Source organism: Taudactylus pleione, unplaced genomic scaffold, assembly GCF_031769625.1.
Source record: "Taudactylus pleione unplaced genomic scaffold, aTauple2 ptg001146l, whole genome shotgun sequence".
In the NCBI taxonomy this organism is placed as follows: domain Eukaryota; kingdom Metazoa; phylum Chordata; class Amphibia; order Anura; family Myobatrachidae; genus Taudactylus; species Taudactylus pleione.
In genome coordinates this window covers 340,091-365,988 of record NW_028285547.1, presented here as the reverse complement: position 1 = coordinate 365,988, position 25,898 = coordinate 340,091, and the positions used below count along the sequence as shown (strand labels likewise).

The following is a 25,898-nucleotide window of genomic DNA, read 5'->3' as shown; positions in this document are numbered from 1 at the left end:
ACAGCACCTAGTACAGCACAGTTACCACAGTTTAGTACAGCACATAGTACAGCACAGTTACCACATTTAGTACAGCACATAGTACAGCACAGTTACCACATTTAGTACAGCACCTAGTACAGCACAGTTACCACATTTAGTACAGCACCTAGTACAGCACAGTTACCACATTTAGTACAGCACCTAGTACAGCACCGTTACCACAGTTTAGTACAGCACATAGTACAGCACAGTTACCACAGTTTAGTACAGCACAGTTACCACAGTTTAGTACAGCACCTAGTACAGCACAGTTACCACAGTTTAATACAGCACAGTTACCACAGTTTAGTACAGCACCTAGTACAGCACAGTTACAACAGTTTACTACAGCACATAGTACAGCACAGTTACCACAGTTTAGTACAGCACCTAGTACAGCACAGTTACCACAGTTTAGTACAGCACCTAGTACAGCACAGTTACCACAGTTTAGTACAGCACCTAGTACAGCACAGTTACCACAGTTTAGTACAGCACCTAGTACAGCACAGTTACCACAGTTTAGTACAGCACATAGTACAGCACAGTTACCACAGTTTAGTACAGCACAGTTACCACAGTTTAGTACAGCACCTAGTACAGCACAGTTACCACAGTTTAGTACAGCACCTAGTACAGCACAGTTACCAGTTTAGTACAGCACAGTTACCACAGTTTAGTACAGCACAGTTACCACAGTTTAGTACAGCACAGTTACTACAGTTTAGTACAGCACAGTTACCACAGTTTAGTACAGCACAGTTACCACAGTTTAGTACAGCACATAGTACAGCACAGTTACCACAGTTTAGTACAGCACCTAGTACAGCACAGTTACCACAGTTTAGTACAGCACAGTTACCACAGTTTAGTACAGCACAGTTACCACAGTTTAGTACAGCACAGTTACCACAGTTTAGTACAGCACATAGTACAGCACAGTTACCACAGTTTAGTACAGCACCTAGTACAGCACAGTTACCACAGTTTAGTACAGCACATAGTACAGCACAGTTACCACAGTTTAGTACAGCACATAGTACAGCACAGTTACCACAGTTTAGTACAGCACCTAGTACAGCACAGTTACCACAGTTTACTACAGCACATAGTACAGCACAGTTACCACAGTTTAGTACAGCACCTAGTACAGCACCGTTACCACATTTAGTACAGCACCTAGTACAGCACCGTTACCACATTTAGTACAGCACCTAGTACAGCACAGTTACCACATTTAGTACAGCACATAGTACAGCACAGTTACCACAGTTTAGTACAGCACATAGTACAGCACCGTTACCACATTTAGTACAGCACCGTTACCACATTTAGTACAGCACCTAGTACAGCACAGTTACCACATTTAGTACAGCACCTAGTACAGCACAGTTACCACATTTAGTACAGCACCTAGTACAGCACCGTTACCACATTTAGTACAGCACCTAGTACAGCACCGTTACCACATTTAGTACAGCACAGTTACCACATTTAGTACAGCACCTAGTACAGCACAGTTACCACATTTAGTACAGCACCTAGTACAGCACAGTTACCACATTTAGTACAGCACATAGTACAGCAGTTACCACAGTTTAGTACAGCACCTAGTACAGCACCGTTACCACATTTAGTACAGCACCTAGTACAGCACAGTTACCACATTTAGTACAGCACCTAGTACAGCACAGTTACCACAGTTTAGTACAGCACATAGTACAGCACAGTTACCACATTTAGTACAGCACATAGTACAGCACAGTTACCACATTTAGTACAGCACCTAGTACAGCACAGTTACCACATTTAGTACAGCACCTAGTACAGCACAGTTACCACATTTAGTACAGCACCTAGTACAGCACCGTTACCACAGTTTAGTACAGCACATAGTACAGCACAGTTACCACAGTTTAGTACAGCACAGTTACCACAGTTTAGTACAGCACCTAGTACAGCACAGTTACCACAGTTTAATACAGCACAGTTACCACAGTTTAGTACAGCACCTAGTACAGCACAGTTACAACAGTTTACTACAGCACATAGTACAGCACAGTTACCACAGTTTAGTACAGCACCTAGTACAGCACAGTTACCACAGTTTAGTACAGCACCTAGTACAGCACAGTTACCACAGTTTAGTACAGCACCTAGTACAGCACAGTTACCACAGTTTAGTACAGCACCTAGTACAGCACAGTTACCACAGTTTAGTACAGCACATAGTACAGCACAGTTACCACAGTTTAGTACAGCACAGTTACCACAGTTTAGTACAGCACCTAGTACAGCACAGTTACCACAGTTTAGTACAGCACCTAGTACAGCACAGTTACCAGTTTAGTACAGCACAGTTACCACAGTTTAGTACAGCACAGTTACCACAGTTTAGTACAGCACAGTTACTACAGTTTAGTACAGCACAGTTACCACAGTTTAGTACAGCACAGTTACCACAGTTTAGTACAGCACATAGTACAGCACAGTTACCACAGTTTAGTACAGCACCTAGTACAGCACAGTTACCACAGTTTAGTACAGCACAGTTACCACAGTTTAGTACAGCACAGTTACCACAGTTTAGTACAGCACAGTTACCACAGTTTAGTACAGCACATAGTACAGCACAGTTACCACAGTTTAGTACAGCACCTAGTACAGCACAGTTACCACAGTTTAGTACAGCACATAGTACAGCACAGTTACCACAGTTTAGTACAGCACATAGTACAGCACAGTTACCACAGTTTAGTACAGCACCTAGTACAGCACAGTTACCACAGTTTACTACAGCACATAGTACAGCACAGTTACCACAGTTTAGTACAGCACCTAGTACAGCACAGTTACCACAGTTTAGTACAGCACATAGTACAGCACAGTTTAGTACAGCACCTAGTACAGCACAGTTACCACAGTTTAGTACAGCACAGTTACCACATTTAGTACAGTACCTAGTACAGCACAGTTACCACAGTTTAGTACAGCACATAGTACAGCACCGTTACCACAGTTTAGTACAGCACAGTTACCACAGTTTAGTACAGCACCTAGTACAGCACAGTTACCACAGTTTAGTACAGCACCTAGTACAGCACAGTTACCACAGTTTAGTACAGCACATAGTACAGCACAGTTACCACAGTTTAGTACAGCACCTAGTACAGCACAGTTACCACAGTTTAGTACAGCACAGTTACCACAGTTTAGTACAGCACCTAGTACAGCACAGTTACCACAGTTTAGTACAGCACCTAGTACAGCACAGTTACCACAGTTTAGTACAGCACATAGTACAGCACAGTTACCACAGTTTAGTACAGCACCTAGTACAGCACAGTTACCACAGTTTAGTACAGCACAGTTACCACAGTTTAGTACAGCACCTAGTACAGCACAGTTACCACAGTTTAGTACAGCACCTAGTACAGCACAGTTACCACAGTTTAGTACAGCACCTAGTACAGCACAGTTACCACAGTTTAGTACAGCACATAGTACAGCACAGTTACCACAGTTTAGTACAGCACCTAGTACAGCACAGTTACCACAGTTTAGTACAGCACAGTTACCACAGTTTAGTACAGCACAGTTACCACAGTTTAATACAGCACAGTTACCACAGTTTAGTACAGCACCTAGTACAGCACAGTTACCACAGTTTACTACAGCACATAGTACAGCACAGTTACCACAGTTTAGTACAGCACCTAGTACAGCACAGTTACCACAGTTTAGTACAGCACAGTTACCACAGTTTAGTACAGCACCTAGTACAGCACAGTTACCACAGTTTAATACAGCACAGTTACCACAGTTTAGTACAGCACCTAGTACAGCACAGTTACCACAGTTTACTACAGCACATAGTACAGCACAGTTACCACAGTTTAGTACAGCACCTAGTACAGCACAGTTACCACAGTTTAGTACAGCACCTAGTACAGCACAGTTACCACAGTTTAGTACAGCACATAGTACAGCACAGTTACCACATTTAGTACAGCACCTAGTACAGCACAGTTACCACATTTAGTACAGTACCTAGTACAGCACAGTTACCACATTTAGTACAGCACCTAGTACAGCACAGTTACCACATTTAGTACAGCACCTAGTACAGCACAGTTACCACATTTAGTACAGCACCTAGTACAGCACAGTTACCACAGTTTAGTACAGCACCTAGTACAGCACAGTTACCAGTTTAGTACAGCACAGTTACCACAGTTTAGTACAGCACAGTTACCACAGTTTAGTACAGCACATAGTACAGCACAGTTACTACAGTTTAGTACAGCACAGTTACCACAGTTTAGTACAGCACAGTTACCACAGTTTAGTACAGCACATAGTACAGCACAGTTACCACATTTAGTACAGCACCTAGTACAGCACAGTTACCACATTTAGTACAGTACCTAGTACAGCACAGTTACCACAGTTTAGTACAGCACCTAGTACAGCACAGTTACCACAGTTTAGTACAGCACCTAGTACAGCACAGTTACCAGTTTAGTACAGCACAGTTACCACAGTTTAGTACAGCACAGTTACCACAGTTTAGTACAGCACATAGTACAGCACAGTTACCACAGTTTAGTACAGCACATAGTACAGCACAGTTACCACAGTTTAGTACAGCACATAGTACAGCACAGTTACCACAGTTTAGTACAGCACCTAGTACAGCACAGTTACCACAGTTTAGTACAGCACAGTTACCACAGTTTAGTACAGCACAGTTACCACAGTTTAGTACAGCACATAGTACAGCACAGTTACCACAGTTTAGTACAGCACATAGTACAGCACAGTTACCACAGTTTAGTACAGCACAGTTACCACAGTTTAGTACAGCACCTAGTACAGCACAGTTACCACAGTTTAGTACAGCACAGTTACCACAGTTTAGTACAGCACCTAGTACAGCACAGTTACCACAGTTTAGTACAGCACCTAGTACAGCACAGTTACCACAGTTTAGTACAGCACCTAGTACAGCACAGTTACCACAGTTTAGTACAGCACAGTTACCACAGTTTAGTACAGCACCTAGTACAGCACAGTTACCACAGTTTAGTACAGCACAGTTACCACAGTTTAGTACAGCACAGTTACCACAGTTTAGTACAGCACCTAGTACAGCACAGTTACCACAGTTTAGTACAGCAGCTAGTACAGCACAGTTATCACAGTTTAGTACAGCACCTAGATGGCGTTGGCAGTACTGACCCCAATGCCGGCAAAGGGGACCCTGCAAAATCCTTCAAGGGTTTCTGAGTCCTCGCCGGGATGAAGCACAACGCGCAGGCAGCCGTCCCGCATCATTTAGCAGCTCATCGCTAGCAATGGTAGGCTGCCAGCAATACAGCGGAGGACACCGCAGAGGAGTGGGACACCGCGGGTGCTTGCCGGACAGGTAAGTGATGGTAAATATTTGTTGGCATCACTGTGACACTAAATGAAATATGCCACCGTCAAGTAGGATTGTTGTTTAATGGAGACCTCACTCTCCACGCTGCTCCTCTCACCGAGCACACACTGACCATGCAGGCCGCTCCTCTCACCGAGCACACACTGACCATGCAGGCCGCTCCTCTCACCGAGCACACACTGACCATGCAGGCCGCTCCTCTCACCGAGCTCACACTGACCATGCAGGCCGCTCCTCTCACCGAGCTCACACTGACCATGCAGGCCGCTCCTCTCACCGAGCACACACTGACCATGCAGGCCGCTCCTCTCACCGAGCTCACACTGACCATGCAGGCCGCTCCTCTCACCGAGCACACACTGACCATGCAGGCCGCTCCTCTCACCGAGCTCACACTGACCATGCAGGCCGCTCCTCTCACCGAGCACACACTGACCATGCAGGCCGTTCCTCTCACCGAGCACACACTGACCATGCAGGCCGCTCCTCTCACCGAGCACACACTGACCATGCAGGCCCTCCTCTCACCGAGCACACACTGACCATGCAGGCCGCTCCTCTCACCGAGCTCACACTGACCATGCAGGCCGCTCCTCTCACCGAGCACACACTGACCATGCAGGCCGCTCCTCTCACCGAGCACACACTGACCATGCAGGCCGCTCCTCTCACCGAGCACACACTGACCATGCAGGCCGCTCCTCTCACCGAGCACACACTGACCATGCAGGCCGCTCCTCTCACCGAGCACACACTGACCATGCAGGCCGCTCCTCTCACCGAGCACACACTGACCATGCAGGCCGCTCCTCTCACCGAGCTCACACTGACCATGCAGGCCGCTCCTCTCACCGAGCTCACACTGACCATGCAGGCCGCTCCTCTCACCGAGCTCACACTGACCATGCAGGCCGCTCCTCTCACCGAGCTCACTCTGACCATGCAGGCCGCTCCTCTCACCGAGCACACACTGACCATGCAGGCCGCTCCTCTCACCGAGCACACACTGACCATGCAGGCCGCTCCTCTCACCGAGCACACACTGACCATGCAGGCCGCTCCTCTCACCGAGCACACACTGACCATGCAGGCCGCTCCTCTCACCGAGCACACACTGACCATGCAGGCCGCTCCTCTCACCGAGCTCACACTGACCATGCAGGCCGCTCCTCTCACCGAGCACACACTGACCATGCAGGCCGCTCCTCTCACCGAGCACACACTGACCATGCAGGCCGCTCCTCTCACCGAGCTCACACTGACCATGCAGGCCGCTCCTCTCACCGAGCACACACTGACCATGCAGGCCGCTCCTCTCACCGAGCACACACTGACCATGCAGGCCGCTCCTCTCACCGAGCTCACACTGACCATGCAGGCCGCTCCTCTCACCGAGCACACACTGACCATGCAGGCCGCTCCTCTCACCGAGCACACACTGACCATGCAGGCCGCTCCTCTCACCGAGCTCACACTGACCATGCAGGCCGCTCCTCTCACCGAGCTCACACTGACCATGCAGGCCGCTCCTCTCACCGAGCACACACTGACCATGCAGGCCGCTCCTCTCACCGAGCTCACACTGACCATGCAGGCCGCTCCTCTCACCGAGCACACACTGACCATGCAGGCCGCTCCTCTCACCGAGCTCACACTGACCATGCAGGCCGCTCCTCTCACCGAGCACACACTGACCATGCAGGCCGCTCCTCTCACCGAGCACACACTGACCATGCAGGCCGCTCCTCTCACCGAGCACACACTGACCATGCAGGCCGCTCCTCTCACCGAGCACACACTGACCATGCAGGCCGCTCCTCTCACCGAGCACACACTGACCATGCAGGCCGCTCCTCTCACCGAGCTCACACTGACCATGCAGGCCGCTCCTCTCACCGAGCTCACACTGACCATGCAGGCCGCTCCTCTCACCGAGCTCACACTGACCATGCAGGCCGCTCCTCTCACCGAGCTCACACTGACCATGCAGGCCGCTCCTCTCACCGAGCTCACACTGACCATGCAGGCCGCTCCTCTCACCGAGCTCACACTGACCATGCAGGCCGCTCCTCTCACCGAGCACACACTGACCATGCAGGCCGCTCCTCTCACCGAGCACACACTGACCATGCAGGCCGCTCCTCTCACCGAGCACACACTGACCATGCAGGCCGCTCCTCTCACCGAGCTCACACTGACCATGCAGGCCGCTCCTCTCACCGAGCACACACTGACCATGCAGGCCGCTCCTCTCACCGAGCTCACACTGACCATGCAGGCCGCTCCTCTCACCGAGCACACACTGACCATGCAGGCCGCTCCTCTCACCGAGCTCACACTGACCATGCAGGCCGCTCCTCTCACCGAGCTCACACTGACCATGCAGGCCGCTCCTCTCACCGAGCTCACACTGACCATGCAGGCCGCTCCTCTCACCGAGCTCACACTGACCATGCAGGCCGCTCCTCTCACCGAGCACACACTGACCATGCAGGCCGCTCCTCTCACCGAGCTCACACTGACCATGCAGGCCGCTCCTCTCACCGAGCACACACTGACCATGCAGGCCGCTCCTCTCACCGAGCTCACACTGACCATGCAGGCCGCTCCTCTCACCGAGCACACACTGACCATGCAGGCCGCTCCTCTCACCGAGCACACACTGACCATGCAGGCCGCTCCTCTCACCGAGCACACACTGACCATGCAGGCCGCTCCTCTCACCGAGCACACACTGACCATGCAGGCCGCTCCTCTCACCGAGCACACACTGACCATGCAGGCCGCTCCTCTCACCGAGCTCACACTGACCATGCAGGCCGCTCCTCTCACCGAGCTCACACTGACCATGCAGGCCGCTCCTCTCACCGAGCACACACTGACCATGCAGGCCGCTCCTCTCACCGAGCACACACTGACCATGCAGGCCGCTCCTCTCACCGAGCACACACTGACCATGCAGGCCGCTCCTCTCACCGAGCACACACTGACCATGCAGGCCGCTCCTCTCACCGAGCTCACACTGACCATGCAGGCCGCTCCTCTCACCGAGCTCACACTGACCATGCAGGCCGCTCCTCTCACCGAGCACACACTGACCATGCAGGCCGCTCCTCTCACCGAGCACACACTGACCATGCAGGCCGCTCCTCTCACCGAGCTCACACTGACCATGCAGGCCGCTCCTCTCACCGAGCACACACTGACCATGCAGGCCGCTCCTCTCACCGAGCACACACTGACCATGCAGGCCGCTCCTCTCACCGAGCACACACTGACCATGCAGGCCGCTCCTCTCACCGAGCTCACACTGACCATGCAGGCCGCTCCTCTCACCGAGCACACACTGACCATGCAGGCCGCTCCTCTCACCGAGCACACACTGACCATGCAGGCCGCTCCTCTCACCGAGCACACACTGACCATGCAGGCCGCTCCTCTCACCGAGCACACACTGACCATGCAGGCCGCTCCTCTCACCGAGCACACACTGACCATGCAGGCCGCTCCTCTCACCGAGCTCACACTGACCATGCAGGCCGCTCCTCTCACCGAGCACACACTGACCATGCAGGCCGCTCCTCTCACCGAGCTCACACTGACCATGCAGGCCGCTCCTCTCACCGAGCACACACTGACCATGCAGGCCGCTCCTCTCACCGAGCACACACTGACCATGCAGGCCGCTCCTCTCACCGAGCTCACACTGACCATGCAGGCTGCTCCTCTCACCGAGCACACACTGACCATGCAGGCTGCAGGGGAGGAGTGGGGTGAGCCGGGTAACGCATACACTGTCTGAGACAATAGTACTAGCCCCATATAAGGGGGGGTGGGGGGGGGGGGAAGTGTCATTATCTCTAGTTCTAATACTTACTAAAGAAGTGTCCCGAACAGTAGATATTATCTATGCTTTTGAATATTAGCAACTGAACTGTAAGCAATAATACACTTGTCTGGACCAGAGCAAACTTAATTAGTGTTTGTGTGGCATTAGAAGAACTGTGGGCGCTGTGTGGCATAATGTGAAATGGGGGCACTACAATGTGGCTTGTTGAAAGGGCCCTGGTCAACGGCTGAGGGGGACACTTGGCCGGATTCAACACGGATCGCACGGCTGCATTCACACACACCCGCTAGCTGCGAAAATATGCTAATGAATGTAATCGCACGGCAACCGCAGCACTATACCAAGACGCCCATCACTGTATAAAGCCGCCCGCTTCCCATGGCACGCATACGCAAGTCAGCGAAAACATCGGTAACATCGGAACCATTCGCACAGTTGTGGTTGACCTGACCCTACCTTACACACTGCTAAACTTCCTGTCACCATCTAGACCTCTGCTAGCGTATGCAATCGCGGGGGCTTAATGATGCACGGTGTTCAAACGCACAGGCACTCCTGCGTTCTGCCGACCCCACCCCACCCTCTCCACCCCCAATTGGTCACTTCATGTCAATCACTCTGTGAGGACTCTGCGTGCTCACCGCGATCGCTTCACGCACTGCGATGCATACGTATGCCCAGAATGCAAACAACAGCCAGCTGCGTGCGAACGCCGCCGTGCGATCCGTGCTGTCCCTATTTTCAGAGCATAGCTTTTTGTTATATGAGGGGATGTGGACGAGTTTCAGTAACATACTGTGCCACCTGCCCCCTCCCCCCCTATAGCACACTTTGCCACAGCACTACCAAAACAGTCTCCCCCCAGTAGTACACAACACTTCTACCCCAGTAACACACCGTGCCCCCCCCTGTAGCACACTATACCTCGTCCCCTGTAATAACACACTGTGCCAGTAGTCCCTGTAGCATGCATTATTACACCGTGCCCCCCCCCTGTAGCACACTATACCTCGTCCCCTGTGATAACACACTGGGTCTCTCAGAGCCGCTCGTAAGCAGCTGCTCATTCGTTCCGAGCGATGTTCGCACATCTGCGCATGCATATGGGTTTCAGTACGCATGCGCGAACCAGTCAGTGCGGTCAGAAATCGTTTGTTCGCTATATAGCGAATGCCTGCTATTTTGAGTGACAGAATGAGGCGTTTGTGGGTGGTAACGGGAAGGTGCTTAAAAACGGGGAGTGGAGATCCGAACGCAGGCGTGCCAAGCGGTCAAAACGGGCGTTTAATGGGTGTGCATAATTAACAAAGCAGCGTCATCGACCACGTCAGTGGGGTGTTTTTTGCCAGAACTGCTCGCATGATTGCGGTAGGAAAATCCAGCCACAAGAATAGTGAGCAGTTCAGACGCCGTTCGATGTACTCGATTAATCTAATAAATAGCGGACATGACGTATGATGCGAGCGGCCAGGGGCGTTTTTTACAAAAAAACGTCCGCATGTTTTGTTCGCTCGTTCAGACCTAGAGGCGTCAACAGACCGCAAAGAGCGAACGGTTAATTTAAATAGCCACCCCCTTTTTCTGAACGAGCGAGCGCAAATAGCGTCCGGCTCTGAATCAGACCCACTGTGCCAGTAGTCCCTGTAGCATGCATTATTACACCGTGCCCCCCCTGTAGCACACTATACCTCGTCCCATGTGATAACACACTGTGCCAGTAGTCCCTGTAGCATGCATTATTACACTGTGCCCTCCCTGTAGCACACTGTACCTCGTCCCCTGTGATAACACACTGTGCCAGTAGTCCTTGTAGCATGCATTATTACACCGTGCCCCCCCTGTAGCACACTATACCTCGTCCCCTGTGATAACACACTGTGCCAGTAGTCCATGTAGCATGCATTATTACACTGTGCCCCCCTTGTAGCACACTGTACCTCATCCCCTGTGATAACACACTGTGCCAGTAGTCCCTGTAGCATGCATTATTACACCGTGCCCCCTTGTAGCACACACTGTACCTCGTCCCTGTGATAACACACTGTGCCAGTAGTCCCTGTAGCATGCATTATTACACTGTGCCCCCCCTGTAGCACACTATACCTCGTCCCCTGTGATAACACACTGTGCCAGTAGTCCCTGTAGCATGCATTATAACACTGTGCCCCCCTGTAGCACACTATACCTCGTCCCTGTAACACACTGTGCCAGTAGTCCCTGTAGCATGCATTATTACACTGTGCCCCCCCTGTAGCACACCTATACCTAGTCCCCTGTAACACACTGTGCCAGTAGTCCCTGTAGGATGCATTATTACACTGTGCCCCCCCTGTAGCACACTATACCTAGTCCCCTGTAACACACTGTGCCAGTAGTCCCTGTAGCATGCATTATTACACACCGTGCCCCCCCTGTAGCACACTATAACTCGTCCCCTGTAATAACACACTGTGCCAGTAGTCCCTGTAGCATGCATTATTACACCGTGCCCCCCTGTAGCACACTGTACCTCGTCCCCTGTGATAACACACTGTGCCAGTAGTCCCTGTAGCATGCATTATTACACCGTGCCCCCCCTGTAGCACACTATACCTCGTCCCCTGTAATAACACACTGCCAGTAGTCCCTGTAGCATGCATTATTACACCGTGCCCCCCCTGTAGCACACTATACCTCGTCCCCTGTAATAACACACTGTGCCAGTAGTCCCTGTAGCATGCATTATTACACCGTGCCCCCCCTGTAGCACACTATACCTCGTCCCCTGTAATAACACACTGTGCCAGTAGTCCCTGTAGCATGCATTATTATACCGTGCCCCCCTTGTAGCACACTATACCTCGTCCCCTGTAATAACACACTGTGCCAGTAGTCCCTGTAGCATGCATTATTACACCGTGCCCCCCCTGTAGCACACTATACCTCGTCCCCTGTAATAACACACTGTGCCAGTAGTCCCTGTAGCATGCATTATTATACCGTGCCCCCCCTGTAGCACACTATACCTCGTCCCCTGTAATAACACACTGTGCAGTAGTCCCTGTAGCATGCATTATTACACCGTGCCCCCCCTGTAGCACACTATACCTCGTCCCCTGTAATAACACACTGTGCCAGTAGTCCCTGTAGCATGCATTACTACACTGTGCCCCCCTAGCACACTATACCTCGTCCCTGTGATAACACACTGTGGCCAGTAGTCCCTGTAGCATGCATTATTACACCGTGCCCCCCCTGTAGCACACTATACCTCGTCCCCTGTAATAACACACTGCCAGTAGTCCCTGTAGCATGCATTATTACACCGTGCCCCCCCTGTAGCACACTATACCTCGTCCCTGTGATAACACACTGTGCCAGTAGTCCCTGTAGCATGCATTATTACACCGTGCCCCCCCTGTAGCACACTATACCTCGTCCCCTGTAATAACACACTGTGCCAGTAGTCCCTGTAGCATGCATTATTACACCGTGCCCCCCCCCCCTGTAGCACACTATACTCGTCCCCTGTAATAACACACTGTGCCAGTAGTCCCTGTAGCATGAATTATTACACCGTGCCCCCCCCCCTGTAGCACACTATACCTCGTCCCCTGTGATAACACACTGTGCAGTAGTCGCTGTAGCATGCATTACTACACCGTGCCCCCCCTAGCACACTATACCTCGTCCCCTGTGATAACACACTGTGCCAGTAGTCCCTGTAGCATGCATTATTACATCGTGCCCCCCTGTAGCACACTATACCTCGTCCCTGTGATAACACACTGTGCCAGTAGTCCCTGTAGCATGCATTATTACACCATGCCCCCCCTGTAGCACACTATACCTCGTCCCCTGTAATAACACTGTGCCAGTAGTCCCTGTAGCATGCATTATTACACCGTGTCCCCCCCCTGTAGCCACACTATACCTCGTCCCCTGTAATAACACACTGTGCAGTAGTCCCTGTAGCATGCATTATTACACTGTGCCCCCCTGTAGCACACTATACCTCGTCCCCTGTGATAACACACTGTGCCAGTAGTCCCTGTAGCATGCATTATTACACCGTGCCCCCCCCCTGTAGCACACTATACCTCGTCCCCTGTAATAACACACTGTGCCAGTAGTCCCTGTAGCATGCATTATTACACTGTGCCCCCCCTGTAGCACACTATACCTCGTCCCCTGTGATAACACACTGTGCCAGTAGTCCCCTGTAGCATGCATTATTACACTGTGCCCCCCCTGTAGCACACTATACCTCGTCCCCTGTGATAACACACTGTGCCAGTAGTCCCTGTAGCATGCATTACTACACCGTGCCCCCCCTAGCACACTATACCTCGTCCCTGTGATAACACACTGTGCCAGTAGTCCCTGTAGCATGCATTATTACACCGTGCCCCCCCTGTAGCACACTGTACCTCGTCCCCTGTGATAACACACTGTGCCAGTAGTCCCTGTAGCATGCATTATTACACCATGCCCCCCCTGTAGCACACTATACCTCGTCCCCTGTAATAACACACTGTGCCAGTAGTCCCGGTAGCATGCATTATTACACCGTGCCCCCCTGTAGCACACTATACCTCGTCCCCTGTGATAACACACTGTGCCAGTAGTCCCTGTAGCATGCATTATTACACCGTGCCCCCCCCCCTGTAGCACACTATACCTCGTCCCCTGTAATAACACACTGTGCCAGTAGTCCCTGTAGCATGCATTATTACACTGTGCCCCCCCTGTAGCACACTATACCTCGTCCCTGTGATAACACACTGTGCCAGTAGTCCCTGTAGCATGCATTATAACACTGTGCCCCCCTGTAGCACACTATACCTCGTCCCCTGTAATAACACACTGTGCCAGTAGTCCTGTAGCATGCATTATTACACCGTGCCCCCCCTGTAGCACACTATACCTCGTCCCTGTGATAACACACTGTGCCAGTAGTCCCTGTAGCATGCATTATTACACCGTGCCCCCCCCCCTGTAGCACACTATACCTCGTCCCTGTGATAACACACTGTGCCAGTAGTCCCTGTAGCATGCATTATAACACTGTGCCCCCCCTGTAGCACACTATACCTCGTCCCCTGTAATAACACACTGTGCCATAGTCCCTGTAGCATGCATTATTACACCGTGCCCCCCCCTGTAGCACACTATACCTCGTCCCCTGTGATAACACACTGTGCCAGTAGTCCCTGTAGCATGCATTATTACACCGTGCCCCCCCCCCTGTAGCACACTATACCTCGTCCCCTGTGATAACACTGTGCCAGTAGTCCCTGTAGCATGCATTATTACACCGTGCCCCCCCCCCCTGTAGCACACTATACCTCGTCCCCTATGATAACACACAGTGCCAGTAGTCCCTGTAGCATGTATTATTACACCGTGCCCCCCCCCTGTAGCACACTATACCTCGTCCCTGTAATAACACACTGTGCCAGTAGTCCCTGTAGCATGCATTATTACACCGTGCCCCCCCCCCTGTAGCACACTATACCTCGTCCCCTATGATAACACACTGTGCCAGTAGTCCCTGTAGCATGTATTATTACACTGTGCCCCCCCTGTAGCACACTATACCTCGTCCCCTGTGATAACACACTGTGCCAGTAGTCCCTGTAGCATGCATTATTACACCGTGCCCCCCCCCCCCTGTAGCACACTATACCTCGTCCCCTGTGATAACACACTGTGCAGTAGTCCCTGTAGCATGTATTATTACACTGTGCCCCCCCTGTAGCACACTATACCTCGTCCCCTGTGATAACACACTGTGCCAGTAGTCCCCTGTAGCAGTATTATTACACTGTGCCCCCCCTGTAGCACACTATACCCTCGTCCCCTGTGATAACACACTGTGCCAGTAGTCCCTGTAGCATGCATTATTACACCGTGCCCCCCCCCCCCCTGTAGCACACTATACCTCGTCCCCTGTGATAACACACTGTGCCAGTAGTCCCTGTAGCATGTATTATTACACCGTGCCCCCCCCCCCCTGTAGCACACTATACCTCGTCCCCTGTGATAACACACTGTGCCAGTAGTCCCTGTAGCATGCATTATTACACTGTGCCCCCCCTGTAGCACACTATAGCTCGTCCCCTGTGATAACACACTGTGCCAGTAGTCCCTGTAGCATGCATTATTACACTGTGCCCCCCCTGTAGCACACTATACCTCGTCCCTGTAATAACACACTGTGCCAGTAGTCCCTGTAGCATGCATTATTACACCGTGCCCCCCTAGCACACTATACTCGTCCCGTGATAACACACTGTGCCAGTAGTCCCTGTAGCATGCATTATAACACTGTGCCCCCCCTGTAGCACACTATACCTCTTCCCCTGTGATAACACACTGTGCCAGTAGTCCTGTAGCATGCATTATTACACCGTGCCCCCCTAGCACACTATACCTCGTCCGTGATTAACACACTGTGCAGTAGTCCCTGTAGCATGCATTATAACACTGTGCCCCCCCCCTGTAGCACACTATACCTCGTCCCCTGTGATAACACACTGTGCCAGTAGTCCCTGTAGCATGCATTATTACACCGTGCCCCCCCTGTAGCACACTATACCTCGTCCCCTGTGATAACACACTGTGCCAGTAGTCCCTGTAGCATGCATTTATTACACCATGCCCCCCCTGTAGCACACTATACCTCGTCCCCTGTAATAACACACTGTGCCAGTAGTCCCTGTAGCATGCATTATTACACCGTGCCCCCCCTGTAGCACACTATACCTCGTCACCCGTGATAACACACTGTGCCAGTAGTCCTGTAGCATGCATTATTACACCGTGCCCCCCCTAGCACACTATACCTCGTCCCCTGTAATAACACACTGTGCCAGTAGTCCCTGTAGCATGCATTATTACACCGTGCCCCCCCTGTAGCACACTATACCTCGTCCCCTGTGATAACACACTGTGCCAGTAGTCCCTGTAGCATGCATTATTACACCATGCCCCCCCTGTAGCACACTATACCTCGTCCCCTGTGATAACACACTGTGCAGTAGTCCCTGTAGCATGCATTATTACACCATGCCCCCCCTGTAGCACACATACCTCGTCCCCTGTGATAACCACACCTGTGCCAGTAGTCCCATGTAGCATGCATTATTACACCGTGCCCCCCCTAGCACACTATACCTCGTCCCCTGTGATAACACACTGTGCCAGTAGTCCATGTAGCATGCATTATTACACCCATAGCTCCCCCTGTAGCACACTATAACCTCGTCCCCTGTGATAACACACTGTGCCAGTAGTCCCTGTAGCATGCATTATTACACCATGCCCCCCCTGTAGCACACTATACCTCGTCCCCTGTGATAACACACTGTTGCCAGTAGTCCCTGTAGCATGCATTATTACACCGTGCCCCCCTAGCACACTATACCTCGTCCCCTGTAATAACACACTGTGCCAGTAGTCCCTGTAGCATGCATTATTACACCGTGCCCCCCCTGTAGCACACTATACCTCGTCCCTGTAATAACACACTGTGCCAGTAGTCCCTGTAGCATTCATTATTACACCGTGCCCCCCCCCTGTAGCACACTATACCTCGTCCCCTGTGATAACACACTGTGCCAGTAGTCCCTGTAGCATGCATTATTACACCGTGCCCCCCCTGTAGCACACTATACCTCGTCCCCTGTAATAACACACTGTGCCAGTAGTCCCTGTAGCATGCATTATTACACCGTGCCCCCCCCCCCTGTAGCACACTGTACCTCGTCCCCTGTAATAACACACTGTGCCAGTAGTCCCTGTAGCATGCATTATTACACCGTGCCCCCCCTGTAGCACACTATACCTAGTCCCCTGTGATAACACACTGTGCCAGTAGTCCCTGTAGCATGCATTATTACACCGTGCCCCCCCTGTAGCACACTATACCTCGTCCCCTGTGATAACACACTGTGCCAGTAGTCCCTGTAGCATGCATTATTACACCGTGCCCCCCCCCCCCTGTAGCACACTATACCTCGTCCCCTGTAATAACACACTGTGCCAGTAGTCCCTGTAGCATGCATTATTACACCGTGCCCCCCCCCCCCGTAGCACACTGTACCTCGTCCCCTGTAATAACACACTGTGCCAGTAGTCCCTGTAGCATGCATTATTACACCGTGCCCCCCCTGTAGCACACTATACCTCGTCCCCTGTGATAACACACTGTGCCAGTAGTCCCTGTAGCATGCATTATTACACCGTGCCCCCCCCCCTGTAGCACACTGTACCTCGTCCCCTGTAATAACACACTGTGCCAGTAGTCCCTGTAGCATGCATTATTACACCGTGCCCCCCCTGTAGCACACTATACCTCGTCCCCTGTGATAACACACTGTGCCAGTAGTCCCTGTAGCATGCATTATTACACCGTGCCCCCCCCCTGTAGCACACTATACCTCGTCCCCTGTGATAACACACTGTGCCAGTAGTCCCTGTAGCATGCATTATTACACCGTGCCCCCCCTGTAGCACACTATACCTCGTCCCCTGTGATAACACACTGTGCCAGCAGTCCCTGTAGCATGCATTATTACACCGTGCCCCCCCCTGTAGCACACTATACCTCGTCCCCTGTGATAACACACTGTGCCAGTAGTCCCTGTAGCATGCATTATTACACTCCCCATTATCTGTCCGTGTGGTGGGCCCCCCAGTATCACTGTACCTCCCCTAGGAACAGCCTCTCCTGCTGCCGGTGTGTCCCGGTCTCCCCTGTGCTCCTGTCCCTGCACAGCCACCCCCAGATATACCTCCCACACACAGCGTTCCCCATTACCTAGCAACGGCCGACGTCAACGGCCTTACCCGCCCCCCGCAGCACCTGATCACAACGTCCCTCCTCCTCCTGTCTGTGCTGCTTCACATTCAGCGCAGCAGCAGCAGCAGCTCGCTATGCCCACCCGGTGGCTGCACTCAGTGTCCCCTCCCCAAACAGGGTGTTATATGCATCACCTGCCCCCTACCCAGCAGACAGGGTGTAACATACATACATCACCTGCCCCCTACACAGTGATCCATACCCAGCAGACAGGGTGTAACATACATCACCTGCCCCCTACCCAGCAGTCAGGGTGTAATATACATACATCACCTGCCCCCTACCCAGCAGACAGGGTGTAACATACATCACCTGCCCCCTACCCAGCAGACAGGGTGTAACATACATCACCTGCCCCCTACCCAGCAGACAGGGTGTAACATACATCACCTGCCCCCTACCCAGCAGTCAGGGTGTAATATACATACATCACCTGCCCCCTACCCAGCAGACAGGGTGTAACATACATCACCTGCCCCCTACCCAGCAGACAGGGTGTAACATACATCACCTGCCCCCTACCCAGCAGACAGGGTGTAACATACATCACCTGCCCCCTACCCAGCAGACAGGGTGTAACATACATCACCTGCCCCCTACGCAGCAGACAGGGTGTAACATACATCACCTGCCCCCTACACAGTGATCCCTACCCAGCAGACAGGGTGTAACATACATCACCTGCCCCCTACACAGTGACCCCTACCCAGCAGACATGGTGTAACATACATCACCTGCCCCCTACACAGTGATCCCAGACAGAGTCTCATATACATCATCTGCCCCCTGCACAGTGTCCTTCCCCCTCAGACAGGTGGTAATATACATCACCTGCCCCCTACCCAGCAGACAGGGTGTAACATACATCACGTGCCCCCTACACAGTGACCCCTACCCAGCAGACAGGGTGTAACATACATCACCTGCCCCCTACACAGGTATCCCAGACAGAGGTCCTGATTCAGACCCGGACGCTATTTGCGGCCGCTCACTGGCTAAAAGGGGCCGGCTATTTAAATCATGTGCTCGCACTGCGTCGCGTAAAGCCGCCCACTAAGTAATAGCGAGCGGCCGCACTATGCGCTTGCACCTGTATAAAGACGCCCCTTTGCCACTCGCAACACACGTCATCTCCGGCAGTTGTAGGATTAATCGGGAACTTCGAGAGCCATCGGAGCTGCTCGTAGCCTTTTCCCACCACAACATTGCGAGCAGTTCTGGCTAAAATACAACCCAGTCACGTGTGTAATGACTCTACTTTGCTAATTATGCACACCCATTAAACGCCATTCTGATGGTCAGGCACGCCTGCGTTTGCACAACCACACCCCCGTTTTTAAGCACCTTCCCCTGTTACCACCCACAAACGGCACTATCTGTCACTCAAAATAGCGGCCCGACTGCGGGCTATGGGCGAGCCCTTTCCGATCGCAATGACTGGTTCGTGCACGCGCATTGCGACTCATACGCATGCGCAGATTGCGAAAAATCGCTCAATGCGTGCGAGCGTGCGCAGCATAGCGTCCGGGTCTGAATCAGGCCCAGAGTCTCATATACATCATCTGCCCCCTGCACAGTGTCCTTCTCCTCAGACAGGGTGTAATATACATCACCTGCCCCCTACCCAGCAAACGGTGTATTTTACATACATCACCTGCCCCCTACACAGTGACCCCTACCCAGCAGACAGGGTGTAATATACATACATCACCTGCCCCCTACACAGTGACCCCATACCCAGCAGACAGGGTGTAATATACATACATCACCTGCCCCCTACACAGTGACCCCATACCCAGCAGACAGGGTGTAATATACATACATCACCTGCCCCCTACACAGTGATCCATACCCAGCAGACAGGGTGTAATATACATACATCACCTGCCCCCTACACAGTGATCCATACCCAGCAGACAGGGTGTAATATACATACATCACCTGCCCCCTACACAGTGATCCCTACCCAGCAGACAGGGTGTAATATACATACATCACCTGCCCCCTACACAGTGATCCCTACCCAGCAGACAGGGTGTAACATACATACTTCACCTGCCCCCTACACAGTGATCCATACCCAGCAGACAGGGTGTAATATACATCACCTGCCCCCTACCCAGCAGACAGGGTGTAACATACATCACCTGCCCCCTACACAGTGATCCCTACCCAGCAGACAGGGTGTAACATACATCACCTGCCCCCTACACAGTGATCCCAGACAGAGTCTCATATACATCATCTGCCCCCTGCACAGTGTCCTTCCCCCTCAGACAGGTGGTAATATACATCACCTGCCCCCTACCCAGCAGACAGGGTGTAACATACATCACGTGCCCCCTACACAGTGACCCCTACCCAGCAGACAGGGTGTAACATACATCACCTGCCCCCTACACAGTGACCCCTACCCAGCAGACAGGGTGTAACATACATCACCTGCCCCCTACACAGGTATCCCAGACAGAGGTCCTGATTCAGACCCGGACGCTATTTGCGGCCGCTCACTGGCTAAAAGGGGCCGGCTATTTAAATCATGTGCTCGCACTGCGTCGCGTAAAGCCGCCCACTAAGTAATAGCGAGCGGCCGCACTATGCGCTTGCACCTGTATAAAGACGCCCCTTTGCCACTCGCAACACACGTCATCTCCGGCAGTTGTAGGATTAATCGGGAACTTCGAGAGCCATCGGAGCTGCTCGTAGCCTTTTCCCACCACAACATTGCGAGCAGTTCTGGCTAAAATACAACCCAGTCACGTGTGTAATGACTCTACTTTGCTAATTATGCACACCCATTAAACGCCATTCTGATGGTCGGGCACGCCTGCGTTTGCACAACCACACCCCCGTTTTTAAGCACCTTCCCCTGTTACCACCCACAAACGGCACTATCTGTCACTCAAAATAGCGGCCCGACTGCGGGCTATGGGCGAGCACTTTCCGATCGCAATGACTGGTTCGTGCACGCGCATTGCGACTCATACGCATGCGCAGATTGCGAAAAATCGCTCAATATGTGCGAGCGTGCGCAGCATAGCGTCCGGGTCTGAATCAGGCCCAGAGTCTCATATACATCATCTGCCCCCTGCACAGTGTCCTTCTCCTCAGACAGGGTGTAATATACATCACCTGCCCCCTACCCAGCAAACGGTGTATTTTACATACATCACCTGCCCCCTACACAGTGACCCCTACCCAGCAGACAGGGTGTAATATACATACATCACCTGCCCCCTACACAGTGACCCCATACCCAGCAGACAGGGTGTAATATACATACATCACCTGCCCCCTACACAGTGACCCCATACCCAGCAGACAGGGTGTAATATACATACATCACCTGCCCCCTACACAGTGATCCATACCCAGCAGACAGGGTGTAATATACATACATCACCTGCCCCCTACACAGTGATCCATACCCAGCAGACAGGGTGTAATATACATACATCACCTGCCCCCTACACAGTGATCCCTACCCAGCAGACAGGGTGTAATATACATACATCACCTGCCCCCTACACAGTGATCCCTACCCAGCAGACAGGGTGTAATATACATACATCACCTGCCCCCTACACAGTGACCCCTACCCAGCAGACAGGGTGTAATATACATACATCACCTGCCCCCTACACAGTGATCCCTACCCAGCAGACAGGGTGTAATATACATACATCACCTGCCTCCTACACAGTGATCCCTACCCAGCAGACAGGGTGTAATATACATACATCACCTGCCGCTTACACAGTGACCCCTACCCAGCAGACAGGGTGTAACATACATCACCTGCCCCCTACACAGTGACCCATACCCAGCAGACAGGGTGTAATATACATACATCACCTGCCCCCTACCCAGCAGACAGGGTGTAATATAAATACATCACCTGCCCCCTACACAGTGACCACTACCCAGCAGACAGGGTGTAATATACATACATCACCTGCCCCCTACACAGTGACCCCTACCCAGCAGACAGGGTGTAATATACATACATCACCTGCCCCCTACCCAGCAAACGGTGTATTTTACATACATCACCTGCCCCCTACACAGTGACCCCTACCCAGCAGACAGGGTGTAATATACATACATCACCTGCCCCCTACACAGTGACCCCTACCCAGCAGACAGGGTGTAACATACATACTTCACCTGCCCCCTACACAGTGATCCATACCCAGCAGACAGGGTGTAATATACATAACCTGCCCCCTACCCAGCAGACGGTGTATTTTACATACATCACCTGCCCCCTACACAGTGACCCCTACCCAGCAGACAGGGTGTAATATACATACATCACCTGCCCCCTACACAGTGATCCCTACCCAGCAGACAGGGTGTAATATGCATCACCTGCCCCCTACACAGTGACCCCTACCCAGCAGACAGGGTGTAATATACATACATCACCTGCCCCCTACACAGTGACCCCTACCCAGCAGACAGGGTGTAATATACATACATCACCTGCCCCCTACACAGTGACCCCTACCCAGCAGACAGGGTGTAATATACATACATCACCTGCCCCCTACACAGTGACCCCTACCCAGCAGACAGGGTGTAATATACATACATCACCTGCCCCCTACACAGTGACCCCTACCCAGCAGACAGGGTGTAATATACATACATCACCTGCCCCCTACACAGTGACCCCTACCCAGCAGACAGGGTGTAATATACATACATCACCTGCCCCCTACACAGTGACCCCTACCCAGCAGACAGGGTGTAATATACATACATCACCTGCCCCCTACACAGTGATCCCTACCCAGCAGACAGGGTGTAATATACATACATCACCTGCCCCCTACACAGTGACCCCTACCCAGCAGACAGGGTGTAATATACATACATCACCTGCCCCCTACACAGTGACCCCTACCCAGCAGACAGGGTGTAATATACATACATCACCTGCCCCCTACACAGTGACCCCTACCCAGCAGACAGGGTGTAATATACATACATCACCTGCCCCCTACACAGTGACCCCTACCCAGCAGACAGGGTGTAATATACATACATCACCTGCCCCCTACACAGTGACCCCTACCCAGCAGACAGGGTGTAATATACATACATCACCTGCCCCCTACACAGTGACCCCTACCCAGCAGACAGGGTGTAATATACATACATCACCTGCCCCCTACACAGTGATCCCTACCCAGCAGACAGGGTGTAATATACATACATCACCTGCCACCTACACAGTGACCCCTACCCAGCAGACAGGGTGTAATATACATACATCACCTGCCCCCTACACAGTGACCCCATACCGCACTTATTGGATTAGTGTAGACCCAGAACTGAGGTGCAGAGTCTAACGTATCGGTGGTCTTCACCAGGGACCCCGCAAGGGGGTTTGGGCTTTGCTGCACCTGATACGCAGGTTGCGGCCCTCTGACTCGGTTTTTAGTGTACAGCTCCGTGGTGTACTCTGAAGTAATTGAAGGCAGGTAGTAAGATTGCTCACCGTGAGGCGTACTAGAGCGTAGTGTCAGAAACGGGTCAGTACCAGACGGGCAATGCAGTACCAGGGGATTGGCAGAATCAGGTCAGGAGGAACCAAAGCTGGAACCAGGAAGTCACAATAGACAGGTGAGGAGAATCATCAGACAGACCAGATCAGAACATCGGTAAGTATGCTGGGAATTCTAGCAGATAGCAGGATATGAGACTATTACTCTGGCACTAAATAGTGCCTTCCTTAAATAGGGAGGGGATTTGAATTTGGCACGCCTATCTCTTTAAGTTTTACACAGAGTGGCAGGCATGTCCCTATGGGAACGCCTGCTGCCGCCAGAGGAAGGGGATAGAGACACCTCCACAGGGACTGGGGAGAGGGAGTGCTGGCTAGCCCCACAGACGCTAAGCCTCGGAGAGGCAGAAGGGTTGGGTATGGGATACCGCTGGTCAGAATCCCAACACCCATAAGGAAACAAGGTAAGTCTAACCCTCCCCAGTGCCTAACCCTAACCTCCCCCCCTAGTGCCTAAACCTAACTTCCCCACACCCTAAACCTAACACTCCCTCCCCAGTGCCTAAAACTAACCTCCCCCCTAGTGCCTAAACCTAACTTCCCCGCACCCTAAACCTAACACTCCCCCCTAGTGCCTAAACCTAACCTCCCCGCACCCTAAACCTAACACTCCCTCCCCAGTGCCTAAAACTAACCTCCCCCTAGTGCCTAAATCTAACTTCCCCGCACCCTAAACCTAACACTCCCTCCCCAGTGCCTAAAACTAACCTCCCCCCTAGTGCCTAAACCTAACACTCCCCCCTAGTGCCTAAACCTAACCTCCCCCCTAGTGCCTAAACCTAACTTCCCCGCACCCTAAACCTAACACTCCCCCCTAGTGCCTAAACCTAACCTCCCCGCGCCCTAAACCTAACACTCCCTCCCCAGTGCCTAAAACTAACCCTCACACCCTAAATCTAACCCTCCCCCTAGTGACTAACCCCACACCCTAACCCAGGCTTGCCTACCCTCCCGATTTGGTCGGGAGCCTCCCGAATATCGGGTGCCGCTCCCGACCCCCCGGAAAGGCAGGCAAGCCTCCCGGCTGCCGCCTGCCCCCCGCACAACTACTTGAAACCCCCGCAGCGGGGATGCCCGATGACGCGATTCATCGTGGCTCCGCCCCCCGCTTCACAATGCCTTTATTGTTTGGCATCGTGAAGAGGAGGCGGGGCCACGATGACGCGGTCGTGCGGACACGCCCCTGGCCCCGCCCCCAAAACGTCGTCATAGCCGGCCACGCCTCCCCCTCTATGCTTGCATTCAGCTCCCTCCCGGAAGGAGGGAGCTGAATATCGGCAAGTATGACCCTAACCCTCCCCCTAACGCCCGATACTTACCTTCGGGATGCTGGCTGTTGGGATTTCGGCGCCGGTATTTCGCCCTTCGCATCCCGCATGGCGGGATGCTGACTACATCCCAAGGCAGGAGGCTGCCAGAAAATAGACCCGCCAGCCACAGCACCGCAGCCGCCCAGGCAGGGCCTGCAAAACTGGTCTGGTAAGAAAGAGCCAGGCTCCAGCGCACTGTGACAGTAACATACATTACCTTCCTGTACATAGTTACCCCAGGCGGGGTGAAACATACTTGACAATGTACAGCAGTTTTCTCATTCATAAAGCATGATGCAGTGTAAGGGGGCAAATGCATTTATATTTTTTGCATGCAGGGAAAATACTGAGGAGCTTTATTTCTGCACTGCTGAGTTCCGAGGGATGGGATTAGGCTGCAGGAGGGAGGGTTAGGCTGTGGGAAAGGAGGGTTAGGACACTTAACCTAATTGGGTGGGGATTCTGACTGTCGGGATGCCACTGTCAGTATTCTGACCACCGGGATCCCGTACCCAACCCCCGGGGGACACATTGCAACCTCGTAGGTCACAATGCCTCACATGAAGGGGTATAATTATCATGTTGGAGGCATACGTATCTACATCCATGGGGTGATGCTTAGGCTGCCCCGTACGGTTCAAGCTCTATCCTGCCTCTGGTGTGCGCTGCAATGAATCAGTGTTTGGAGCACAGTATGGGGCAGCTCAGATATGCGGATCAGCAGTGAAGTGTGGTAGATACCGTGTCCCATAAATTGGGACAGTCTGGAAATGTGCAAAATGTTTTATCAATTTTCGTTTGTTGTTCCTAATGATGTGCGAGTCCTTAACAGTGAAAGGTCGGCATTCTCGCCTATC

At 52.4% G+C, this 25,898-nt stretch overlaps 1 protein-coding gene across 2 annotated transcripts in view; it reads right to left on the bottom strand.

Annotated features, from left to right (window-relative positions):
* The window catches only part of KIF17 (kinesin family member 17), an 82,797-nt gene extending 64,594 nt beyond the window's left edge, over nucleotides 1-18,203 (bottom strand). Inside the window, exon 1 of one of the 2 annotated variants that reach the window (XM_088462077.1) lies at nucleotides 18,118-18,203. The gene's annotated coding sequence lies outside the window, so the exon portion shown is untranslated. Of the gene's footprint in view, nucleotides 1-18,006; nucleotides 18,073-18,117 lie in introns of those variants that run through there. The other variant, XM_088462076.1, reaches the window with a different exon arrangement.
* Between the last annotated feature and the right edge of the window lie 7,695 nt (nucleotides 18,204-25,898).